At 38.1% G+C, this 13060-nt stretch overlaps 1 protein-coding gene across 4 annotated transcripts in view; it reads right to left on the bottom strand.

The window, feature by feature from the left end:
- PALS1 (protein associated with LIN7 1, MAGUK p55 family member) overlaps positions 1-9541 on the bottom strand; it is a 96634-nt gene extending 87093 nt beyond the window's left edge. Inside the window, exon 1 of one of the 4 annotated variants that reach the window (XR_014021593.1) lies at positions 9306-9540. The gene's annotated coding sequence lies outside the window, so the exon portion shown is untranslated. Of the gene's footprint in view, positions 1-8847; positions 9254-9305 lie in introns of those variants that run through there. The other 3 variants (XR_014021594.1, XR_014021595.1, XM_081291017.1) reach the window with 3 other exon arrangements.
- Between the last annotated feature and the right edge of the window lie 3519 nt (positions 9542-13060).

Below are 13060 nucleotides of genomic sequence, written 5' to 3'. Positions count from 1 at the left end.
ACTATAAAATTATGAGACAAAAGGCCAAAACTGCATGCATTGTTATAATCTTAAGTGATAAGCCCAACTTTACAAAAATGATAAAACAGCTTGATTATAAAGTTTCTGAAACTTTATTCTTCATAATTAAACTGTCTTCTATATTTGAATGATGGGAAAACTTTACAGTTCAAAATGTATTTAATAAGAATGCACCCACATTTTTCATGAAGGAACATATTGAGTATAAAACAAAATAGTCTGGCTTTTTCTTACAGGCACTTTATTTTATACTTCACTTCACACTTTTTGATTTAATATAGTCACTGAAATCCTTCAACTCTGATCAAGTCAAACCTTTATGTGACTAATAAGCTGGGTGTGGTGGCACATGCCTGTAATCCCAGTGGCTCCAGAGGTTGAGACAGGAGGATTTCAAGTTCAGAGTCAGCCTCAGCAATGCAAAGGCACTAAACAACTCAGTGAGACCCTGTCTTTAAATAAAATAAAAACTAGGGCTGGGGATGTGGCTCAGTGGTTGAGTGCCCCTGAGTTCAATCCCTGGTACTCAAAAAACAAAACAAACAAACAAACAAACAAAATACACACACACACTTAAGTGATTAATGAAGGGTCTACAGTTGATTTCCTAGTGTAAAGAAGAAACCTAATATTTCCTTTAAACTTCCATAGTTTTTATTCTTAAAAAACCCTCCAAATTAATTCATCTTCATTCAAAATACAATTCAGTACCTTAAAAGACAGTTTGTCATTTTGTACTTGATCTCTAGAGAATTTCAACCTTATCCCATGGGGCAGACTGAATTAAGATTTCTACACTAAAATTTCTCAAATTTTATGTCTCTCTCTACAGCCACATTGACCTTTTTTCAGCTCTTCAAATGCACATCTGATCCACCTATGCTTTTGCACAAAACTATTCATTCCATCAAGAAAATGTCCCCTTAGTAAACTCTTATTCAACTTTCAGATCTCAACTGAAGTTCTTATGAGAAGCTTTTCCTCACATCATCCTAAGTTAGGTCCATTTGTGCTACATTCACATAAAACTCTGTTCCTTTCCTTCAGAGTATGTAATGTACACCTATGCTTTTATTCTGTCTCCCCCCTTTTTTGATGATCTCAAACCTCCTAGCTCATGGTAAGGGCAGGCAAAGCAAGGCAATCATTAATTTGTTTAAAATGTAACCCACCTTTTCAAGTAAGTAAGCTCTGCCCCTTCTCAGTCTAAGATCTCTTTTAGGCAGTAATGGTGATGGAAGAATAACAGAGGCAACATGTACGTGGAACTACTTACATATTGATACTTGCTGTACCAAACTTTTGTTGAAATACCTCCTTAAATCCTCAGGTGTGCAAACTCCATTTATTCATTTTATATACCTCAAATTCTTACACTCAAGGTCTCATCATCTATAAGAAGTACACTTCCTTTCAAGGCATTTCTTCAGATTCTATGTAACAACTTATTAGACATTATTCTACCTTTAAGTACTTCATGATTTTTTTTTGAAATTTTTTTTTGTAGTTGCAGGTGGACAGATGCCTTTATTTTATTAGTTTATTTCTATGTGGTTCTAAGGATCCAACCCAGTGCCTCACACATGCTAGGCAAGTGCTCTGCCACTGAGCTATAGCTCCAGCCCACTTCAAGATCTTTTTTTAAAATCTAAATTAGACTTTATATTTTGAGACAATTTCAAATTCACATGTAGTTATAATTAATAAGAGAGATCCACATATCCCTTACCAAGTTTCCCCCGACACTAATTTTTTTTCCTTCCAGTATGGGGATTGAACACAGGGCACTTTACCATTAAACGACATCCCCATCTCCTTTTTATTCTTTGAGGCAGGGCCTCACCAAACTGCAGAGGCTGGCCTCTAACTTGCAATTTCCGGCATCAGCCTCCTAAGTCACTGGAATTACAGGGTGCATCCCCAAGCCTGCTTTACCCCAAAGCTATTAATTTGAAAAACAATAGTACAATGTCACAATCAGGGTGCTGATAGTGATACAGTTAAGATATACTTCCTCCTTTTACAGTCACACCAACTCCCCTCCCACCTTTACAACTTCCATAAACCCCTGGCAGCAACTAATCTGTTCAATTTCATAATTTTGCATTTCAAGAATATTATATAAATGGAACCACATAGTAACTTTTGAGATTGACTTTTTTTCATTAGGTATTATCTCTGGAGACTCATCCAGGTTATAGCATGTATCAGTATTTTGTAACTTTTTACTGCAGAGTATTATTTCATGGAATGGATATACAGTTTAACCATTCACCCACTAAAAGATATATGGCTTTTTTTATTATAATACTTTGTTGAAATAAACTCTGCACAAGCAATGTTTGATTAAAGTAATACAAATAACATTTTCTTCCTTCACTTAGCAATTGTATTTATGTTTTTATTTACTTATCCCCAAGCCTATTTTATTTCGAGACAGGGTCTCGCTAAGCTGCTGAGGCTGGCCTTAAACTTGATATCCTCCTGTCTCCTAAGTTGCTACCTTGTCTGGCCTTTTAAACAAGAGTCCTCCAAGTCTCCAAACACCAGTATAGATCAAGTCCTACTAACTAAAATGTAGGTAACAGTTATTAAATTATCCTGATTCTTCTGTATACTTTAGTTTATAAAAATCTTATATGACTTTTGTTGTTTTGTGGTTTGGGGGGTTGTTTTTGTGGGGCTGTTTGCTTTAATGCTAGGGATCAAACCCAGGGCTTCATGCATGCTAGGCAAGTGCTCTGCCACAGGAGCTATAACCCCAATCCTCCTCCTTCATTTAAGTATTATTGTATATTTGTTTTTATTTATTCATTCTTATACTAGTTGGGATAGAACCCAGGGAAATTTACCACTAAGCTACATTCCCAACACCTTTTATTTCTCAGTTTGAATCAGGTTCTCACTAAGTAGGTGAGGTGGGTCTTAAAATTGCGATTCTGCCTCAGCCATGTGATTATGTTAGTTTTTAAACAAGCAAAATTACTTTTTAAAAAATAACCTTGGAGTTACTCCCAGAAGCATAAAAGGCTAGCTCAATATTTTTTTAAAGGTTTTTTTTCTTTAAAGAGAGAGAGAGAGAGAGAGAGAGAGAGAGAGAAAGAATTTTTGATATTTATTTTTTAGTTATCGGCGGACACAACATCTTTGTTTGTATGTGGTGCTGAGAATTGAACCCGGGCCGTACACATGCTAGGCGAGCGCGCTACCACTTGAGCCACATCCCCAGCCCCAGCCCAGCTCAATACTGAAAAATCAGTATAAATAATCATGTTAATAGATTAAAGGAAAAAAAATCTACACCATCTGAATACATGCAAAAAGGTCATTTGACAAAATTCAACTTCAGTATTAAAACAAAAGCAACAAACAAAAACTCTCAGTAATCTGGAGACACACACACAAAAAAACTTTCTTAACCTGGTTAAGATTGTTCACAAAATGATCTACAGCTAACATATGTTAAAGATGAAATACTGAATACTTTCCCTTTAAGATAGTGATTAAGATAAGGATGCTCCCTCTCACTTCTTTCAACATCTCACTGAAATCCTTAGCCAGTGGAATAAGCCAAGAAAAACAAATACAAATAAAGAAAACTTCAAATAAAGAAAAGGAAATGAAAGGTATACAGACTGAAAAGAAAAAAGGCTTCTCTATTCATATACAATATGATTGTCTACTTAGTGAATCCCAAGAAATCTATAAACAAACAAACAAAAAACTCCTTTAGCAACAACAACAAAATCAGGCTACAGGGCATGGGGGCAACACCTATAGTCCCAACTATATGGGAGACTAAGGCAAAAGGATTATTTGACCCTATCTTAGGTCAGCCTGGTCTCTTAAAAAAAAAAAAGAGAGAGAGAGATACAAAGTTAATTTATGCAAATTAATTGATCATCTATATACTATCAAGATCAATTCGAAACTAAATTTTTAAAAATTATCCTTTATAGAGGCTGGGGATGTGGCTCAAGCGGTAGCGCACTTGCCTGGCATGCATGTGGCCCAGGTTCGATGCTCAGCACCATATACAAAACAAAGATGTTGTGTCCACTGAAAAACTAAAAAATAAATATTAAAATTCTCTCTCTCTCTCTCTTAAAAAAAATTTATCCTTTATAACAGAACCAATCAAAATACTTAAGTACAGACCTAATAAATTAACTTAAGGATCTATATGTTGAAAACTATAAAACCCTCATGAAAGAAATCAAAGACATAAGTAAATGAAGAGAATACTGTTTTCATCGATTAGAAGACTCAATACTGTTAAAATGTCAGGTTGATTTATCGATCAAACATAATCCCAATCAGAAGCCCAACAGATTTGTGTGTGTGTGTGTGTGTGTGTGTGTGTGTGTGTCTGTGAAAGGCCAAGAAACTAAAATAATCACAACAGTTTTGAAAAAGAATTAAGCTGGACGACTCACTGATGTCAAGATACGTTTAAGTTGTGATAAGACAGTGTGTTACTGGCAAAAGTATAGATAAACAGATCAATGGAATAGAAGTTGTCCGTATCTTGTGGATTTTAACAGACAAGGGCAATTCAGTGAGAAAGGAGGATGTTTTCAAGAAACCATCAGGTAGCAACAAAAGGAAATAAATAAAAATCTACTTATAGTACTCTCATGTAAAAATTGACTTAAAACAAACATACATCTAAATGTAAAATACGCAAATATAAAATATGTAGAAACAATATAAGAAAAAAATCTCTGTGACCTTGGATAAGGCAAAAAATTCTGACTGCAATGGCAAAAGGTAAGATTCATAAAAAAAAAAAAAAAATTGGTGACTTGGGCTTCATCAAAATTTTAAAACTTCAAAAGACACTACTAAGAGAATGAAAAAGTAAACCACAGACTGGGAGAAAATCTTGGCAGGATACTTATTTGACAAAGACAACAAAGAACTCTCAAAATCTGGCGCTAGGGCTGCAGTTCAGTGGTAGAGTGCCTGCTTAGCATGCACAAGGCCCAAGGTTTAATCCTCAGCCATCCTGCCCCCCAAAAAAGAACTCTTTAAGAAAACAATCTAAGCTGGGCAACGTACAACAAGCATATAGTCCCAGCTCAGGAGCCTCAGGTAGGGGGATCGCTAGAGCCCCAAAGTTCAAGGCCAGCCTGTGCAACAGAGCCAGACCCTATCAATCAATCAATCAACAGAAGATTTGGACACTTCACCAAAGATAAAACACAGCAAAGAAGCACATGAAAAGCTGCTCAACATGATTAGTCACAAGGGAACTGCAATTAAAGACCACAATGAGATACTATTATATACCTTTTAGAATAGCTAAAATTAAAAAGATTGCCCATACCAAGCTGCTGATGAGAATATAAAGTTACTGGAACTCTCATACATACTAGTGGGAATGCAAAGTGCTTTAAAAAATTTGACAATGTTTTGGGGCTGGGATTGTGGCTCAGCAGAAGAGTGCTCGCCTAGCATGAGCGGGACCAAGTTTGATTCTCAGCACCCCATAAAAATAAAGGTATTGTGTTGTATCCTTGTACATCTAAAAATAAATAAATATATATATTTTTAAAAAGTTTGACAATGTTTTCATTTACTATGCTGGTGTAACAAATTAGCACAAACTAGATGTCTTAAAACAACACAGATTTGAGTCGGGCAAGGTGGTACACACCTGTAATCCTGGCGACTCAGAGGGTGAAGCAGGAGGACTGCAAATCCAGGCAAGCCTCAGCAACTTATGGAGGCCCTAAGTAACTTAGTGAGACCCTTTCTCAAAATAAAACAAAAATTTAAAAAGACTGGGGATGTGGCTCAGTGGTTAAACGCCCCTGGTTCAATTGTCGGGACCAAAATAACAAAACAAAACACCCACAAATTACCAGTTTACAGATCTGCAGGTTTACAGAACACTCTGTATACAAATCTATAGGTTTGGGCAGGGCTGCTTTCTCTTCTAGAGGTTCTAAAGATTAATTCTTTTTCTAGCATTTTCCATCTTCTAGAGATCACCTAAATTCCTTCTTCAAAGCCAGCAACTCTGCATCTTGCTGACCCAATTTCCATTGTTACAAGTTTTTTTCACACTATTCTTTAGCTTTTCTCATTTCTTTTTTTTTTCTTACATACATGACAATAGTGGAATGCATTACATTCATAATTATCCATTCACAGCACAATTTTTCGTAACTCTGTGTATAAAGTATGTTCACGCCAAATTCATTCCCTTTTTTTAATATTTATTTTTTAGTTGTAGTTGGACACAATACCTTTATTTATTTATTTTTATGTGGTGCTGAGGATGGAACCCAGAGCCTGCATCAAGCTAGGAAGCAGCGTTCTACCACTGAGCCACATCCTTACCTGCTTTTTATTTTTTGAGATATGGTCTTGCTAAAGTACTTAAGGCCTCACTAAATTGCTGAAGCTGGCTTTGAACTTGCAATCTTCCTGCCTCAGCCTCCTGAGCCAGCCACTGGGATTACAGGGGTGCACCAAGGCACATGCAAAAACATCTTTAAAGACTATTATTCTTCCTATCACAGACTAGGTATTTTGTTTTGTTTAACAAAGCTAAGCAACTTTACCCATATGAGCAGCAATCCCACTTTCAGGTATATACCCAGAAGAAAAGCAGACATGTTCACCAAAAAAAAAAAAAAAAAGAAAGAAAGAAATCAACTCAAATGTCCTTCAATTGGTGAATGTATAAACAAATGATGGTACATCTATATAAAGAAATAGGATACTCAACAATAAAATATAAGGAATGTGTATTTGCTCAACGACATGGCTGAATTTCCAATATATGCAAACAAATGAAAAAAGCAGAAACAAAAAGCTAAGTATTGTATGATTCAGTTTAAATGATATTCAAGAAAAGAAAATTACAAGGAGAGACAGTCACTGGTTCCCAGGGATAAAAGATAGGGGAAAGTTGACTACAAAAGGGTAACACAAGGAGATTTTAGGTGATGGAACTGTTCTGTATTTTCCCTGGTAGTATGCAGTAAAAAATATTTTTTAAAGAAAGGAAACATAAATAATTTCTTATTCAAATGGGCAGAAATTTAAAAAATCTGACAATGCCATTTGTAGGCAAGAATGAGAAACCACTACTGGTAGGAATGAAAATCATTACACCTTTAGAGGGTAATATGGCTGTAATTAGTAAAGCTGGAAATGAACATCAACCTATTAATCATCAATTCCCCTTTACAAATGTCATGAATTTCCACCACACATGTGCTCAGAGGCATGCACAAGAATATTCATTTAACATTGTTTGAAATATTGAAAAAAGGAAAAGGAAGCCAGTATGGTGGCATGCACCAGTAATCACAGCTACTCTGGAGGCTGAGGCAAGAGAATCTCAAGTTAGAGGCCAACCTCAGCAACTTAGGGAGACCCTGTCTCAATGTACTGTACCCCTGGGTTCAATCCCCTGTACTCCACTTTAAAAAAAAAAAAGTGGGGGATGCATAAGGGAAAGAACTGACCCTATCAACCACTTGTATGATTTGGAGATGGGAATATATTAATTTATTTAAGATTAAGTAAGGAGACGCTGAACTTGGAATATGTAGACAATCATTTCAGCATCTAGTTCCAAGTCCATCACTAGTTAGCACTCAAACTATAGGCTATTTCTACAAACCTTTCTTTTTCCTGGAAAATGAAGATAAACTCTATAACAACAGCAACTGCTTCCAACTCAATACTTCTGTGATTCAATAAGTATATAATAAAAAATTATGTTCTAAATCACATGTTAAGATACTCTTTTTTCCAAACACACTAAAATCAGAAAAAAATCACAGAGAAATAGGACATCTTAGTGTACTGAGATATAAACAGACCAAATTTCTTGGTATATCTGTGAAGAGATTTTTAATAAAGATAATTCAGGAAGGTCATATAAATAGCTAAACCACTTTACTGACCTGAGTCACTCTTATGTAGAATTTATATAACCTCTCTTATTTTAACATTCTAAAACGAGTTAATATTATTGAGCCCCCCTTGTCAAGTCTGTCTTAGCTAAGACATCCAAGTAAGTCATACATGGTAAGATTCACTCAACTGTTTTAAAACAACGAAAAAATAATGCTTTTCATATTTTTACCTATTTCATACATAAAACGCTTACATTTTGAATAATTTCAGTATGCCACAATAGTTTAGACAGGCTTTTAAAACCGTAATATGTTATGTTCACAGGAATCTCGTAAAAAAAAAATAGTAGTTCATATTCAAGAAAGCTTATTTAATAATTTTCATTACCGTCAATATTTACACTTCAAAGACACCAATAACCAACACGTCATTTGTTCCTATGCAGAATTTAACAGGTTATTAATGTCTGGTATAATTCAAAAGGGTAATTACGGTACGATTATTAAAACATGACATTGCTTTTTTAAAATAACACTTTTCATCTTGTAAGTCAAATCAACACTTGAATCAATTTTTATTATACAGACTTTCTAAATCAAAATTCTTAGACTTGTAAAGGAGAAACGGGACAAACTCACACTATATCGTACTTCATAAAGGGCCTGGAAAAATCTTTCGACCGAAACCTAAATTCCACACGCATTACTGTGTCAATCAACTAAACAGAAGATGAGTTATCATTAGGAAGTTACATAATTTACAACAGAGATCATCTAAAGGGCCTTTCAATGAAAATAGATTACAATTTACAGGGTTCCAAGTCTAATTTACAATCTCAGAGCAAATTATCAGAAAACATTAACGAAATTAGGTTTTCCTTTCAAAGCGCCACAAGGAAGCAGGAACTGTTTATCTGTGTAAGGAACGCAAGGAGTAGCAGAATACCAGGAGCTGACTCAGTCAGTGGAACGCTGGCTACATTCCGTCTTCTAAAGGAAAGTGTTTCCCCCGCCGATTTCCCGACCGGCCAGAAAGGCGTCCCCAGTGTCGCCAACTCCCGGCCCAGGCTCAGCAGGCAGACGACTCAAAGCCGCGCGACCCGCAACTCAGCTGGGGCGGGCTGGAGCCCGCGCCAAGGTGCGTCCCTGGCCAAGGCACAGGGAGCGGGCACCGCGCAGGCAGCGTTCCTTTGAGGGACAAAGGTTGGACTCGCACCCGCCGCAGCTACCGATCCCACTGCCAGGGGCTGCCGGCCGGGCAGCCCGGGGGTCCAGCCCCCGCCCGAGCGCGGCGTGTGGGGGAGGGAACGAGGGGACCAGCCCTGCCGCCCCTCCCCCGCCGCGCTCCCGCGGACCTGTTGATTAAGATCTCCACAACCCAGCTGCCACCGGTCCGCCTCTTACCTCCGCGCCACGGCGCCGCCAACCTTCGCGCCCCAGCTGCTCCTTAGCACTGCAAAAGCCACAGCCCTCCGGTGGCCCTCAAAATACCGGATAAAGAATCCAGAAACTCTCGATTCCCCACCTCAGGATCTTTAGTCTCCACCCCCTCCCCACCGCCAGCCTCCTCCGTCGGGGCCGTCGCCGCCAGCAACTCCAACTCGAGACCGCGCGAGACCGGCCCCCGCGGCCGCCGCGAGACCGCGCACGCGCCCCCGGGACTCTGGCGCAGCGGACGCGCCTATCCCAGTCCCTCCCCGGCGCGCCCCGCCCACTGTCAGGCTGAGAGGCTGGCGCGGTTCGCCCAATCCCGAGCCGGCGCGAAGAGAGTGCCCACTCATTGGTCTGCTCTGTAGCTCTGTGCGGTCGGTCGCGCGCACTCGCGCGCCTCTAACTATAAAATGCGAACCGTGTCGCGCTCTCAGGAATTGGGAGGCAGCTTCGGGTTAAACCCTCGGGTGGGTTTTGTGAGGACCTGATATATCTCTGAGCCAGAGTCGGGAGCGGCTAACGCTCTACAGCCCTGTGGCGCTGTGGCCCTCTGTCCCTGGATGACTGTCATCTCCCAAGAAAAATCCGATTCCCCTTGAGCCGGCTTCTCACGTCCTGTCAGGCACGTCGTAAAATCTTAACACTTGCTTAAAAAAAAAAAAAAAAAAAAAAAAAACAAGACACAAACACCTGGATGTGTGTAATGTCCCACGGAAGAATTCCCTGCTTCCACATACGACTACGAAAAGCTATTTAGCTGGGACAGAGTTCTGCAAACCAGAAAGGAAAGATGCCAAGGGCCACAGCTGTTTCACAAAAACTCTCTGGAGTGGATTTAGTTACTTAGGCCAGAGCGTGCCCAGGCCGCCCTCTGAATAGGGCGGGACTCGGGAAGGTACTGTGAAAGCGAGTCGGGGCGGGGAGAACGGAATTCAGAAAGGACTGAAATGGGGTCTAGGGAGAAATACTGTTCCAGAATATTTGCTTTAGCACTGATTTTGTTGTTGAGATGAGGGCTCACTGTGTGCCCAGGTTGGTCTCAAACTCCTGGGTTCAAGCGATCCTCCCACTCTGTCTCCCTAGTAACTGAGACCATAGGCACATTCCAGCCTTGGCCAGCTTGCCTCATCACTTCTGAAAGCCTCCGGCTTGCTTTAGCTCTTCTAATATCATAAAGGGTGTTTTGATAGTAAGCAAGAACTCTACAAAGCTTCTTATCCGACTTTGAACAGTTCTAATATTTGCTAATCAAACTTCTATTAAGCCCAAATCTGCCTATTCAGATTAATTCCACATTCCTAAAGGGTCACATGTAGATTATCCTCACTCAAAGTCTTCTGATATTCAGTTATTGTCTTTGCTCATTTCTTCTTACCGTTTTCTTTATTGTCATTTCCAATGTCCCCCAGGTTCTTCCCACACACATTCTTGCCCTTAACTCTCCTATGGACACCTGTGGGTTGTCAGTGTTCTAGTGAACTGTGATGCTCTGACTTTAGCAAACTATCATTCCAAGTAGTCAAGATCTTTTGTAGTCCTACCTTTCCTGGATCATTGTATTCAAATCTAAACAGCAATCTATCCAAGTCTTTTTTCAAGTTGTTTATAAATGTCAAATAATACAAAGCCAAGGACAGAATTCTGCTGCAATGCCACTAGAGACCTTAATCCTCTTGCCATCAAATATTCCTCCATAGACTTTTGAGTACAAATGGACAACCAGCTCCAAATTTATTCAACTGAACTGTCTTCTTGATCTATATTCCTCCACAAAGTTGCCATGAGAATTTGAGAACTACAGGTAAATGGTCTCCAGAATTCTTAGAAACTGTTAGCCACATTTGAGTAGGAAAAACAACAATAAAGATTAGTTTATGTAATTTATTTGCTTTTGCCTTTTTTGGTTTGTTTGTTTGCTTTTTTCAGAGAGAGTCTCGCTGAGTTACGTAGGGCCTCACTAAGCTGCTGAGGCTGGCTTTGAACTCCTGATCCTCCTGCCTCAGCCTCCCAAGCTGCTGGAATTATAGTGTCCTAAATACTTAAAGTGTATTAAAAATACATAAAATAACAAGCCAAGAATCTTCCTCCAGTTCCTCAATGAATTTTTCTCCCTCTGATTTACAGATTCTCAACCTTGGCTCTATATTTAGGCTGGATTATTCATCTTGTGGGAGTTGTCCTGTGTATTGTAGAATGATTAGCAGCATTCTGACCTCTAGATGCCAGTTGTATATCCTTTCCCATTATAACAATCAAAGATGTTTCCAGACATTGCCAAAGGTCTCCTGGGGATCAGAATCACTTCCTGTTAGTTATGGATAACTAATCTAACTGTTGTAAAAATGATCTCTTTAAATAATATAATATCTTTTCATTATACCTTCCAATATCCTGGTCCAGGGCTTTTCCCAAATCACCTCCATTCAAATGAACCCCAGGTATCTACTCTTGCTAACCCAGTCACTTAAATTCCCAAGTTATAGGATCTCAATCTAAAAAAAACGACGATCACTTATTAGTGTGAAATAGCAGAGCAGCTACTAATCTCAAATTATGGAAATTCCTTTATAGAGTGCCATAAAATATTATTTTACCTCCTAAAGATATTTTCATTTTAAAAGATGAATGAAAAATCTACTCTTTGGTGAAAAGCCATGCCAGAATACCCAAATCAAACTGGTCTTGTATGGAAAAAAAATGAAGCTGAAGAGTAGAAGGTATAGAAATTGGAGGCAAGCTGATTGGATTGCAGTTTCAGCTTTGTTGCTAAATAGTTCTGTGATTTGGATGTGTGACAATCTTCTTGGGCCTCAATTTTCTCATCTGTGACATAAGATAGTTTTTATTTTGTTTCTGGTTTTAAGATTCTGGCATCCTTTGTATTTGAACTATAACATGAATAGCATAAGAGGTTAAGAGAATATAATAGTCATCCACAAATAGAATGAAATGGGTAATCAGTTATTTTGAAACCTTCTGTCTGAAGAGTTGTTTATCCTTGTCACAAAGCAATTGACCTGCTGAGTCACCCTAGCAAGTTTATAACTAAGTATTATGGGTGAGTAATGAAATCTGAACTGTAAAATCAAGTGAATGGAGGAGAATAACCTTAGTATAAAAAACAAAACAAAACAAAACACTTTCTTCCTTCTGGGCAATTGCTTACCTGTCATCTGCCAATATCCCTTATTAGATATTTATGTAGTAAAATGTCATGCTGTTTTATTTCATTAAAAATTTTGGGGAACATATTAAGATTTCATTTCAGTCGTTTGTATCAGGTCTGAAATCTCAGTTTTCAAATTCTACCATTCACCATTATGGATGAAATCTTTAAGTTATTATATATCTTCTTTGTGCTAGTAAAAGCCAGGTTATCATAAATGAATTCATAGCCAAATCACTTATAATTGTATGAACCAGATGATCAGGGATAATATGAATTAAAGGCAGAGTATTCACTGCTTCAGATATAAGAGAAGTTATGAAACAAATAGATATTTTGTAACAAAAAATTACAAAAAGAAAATCATAAGCTTTTCTAATTTGATTGGATTTAGTTAGTATTGTTAGTTTGATATTTTATAATAGAATCTAATCTTTTAATAGACTAGCTAAAAATATTACATCCCTAAGCTAAGAACATTACATAGTTAATATTACATGGAATATAATATTACAGTGGAAAGTACCACTGTCTACAGTTAGCATTAATATAATTTAGTACA

This window comes from Spermophilus citellus (genome assembly GCF_964194105.1).
Source record: "Spermophilus citellus genome assembly, chromosome: 4".
Classification (NCBI taxonomy): Eukaryota; Metazoa; Chordata; class Mammalia; order Rodentia; family Sciuridae; genus Spermophilus; species Spermophilus citellus.
This window is presented reverse-complemented; position numbering and strand designations above follow the sequence as displayed.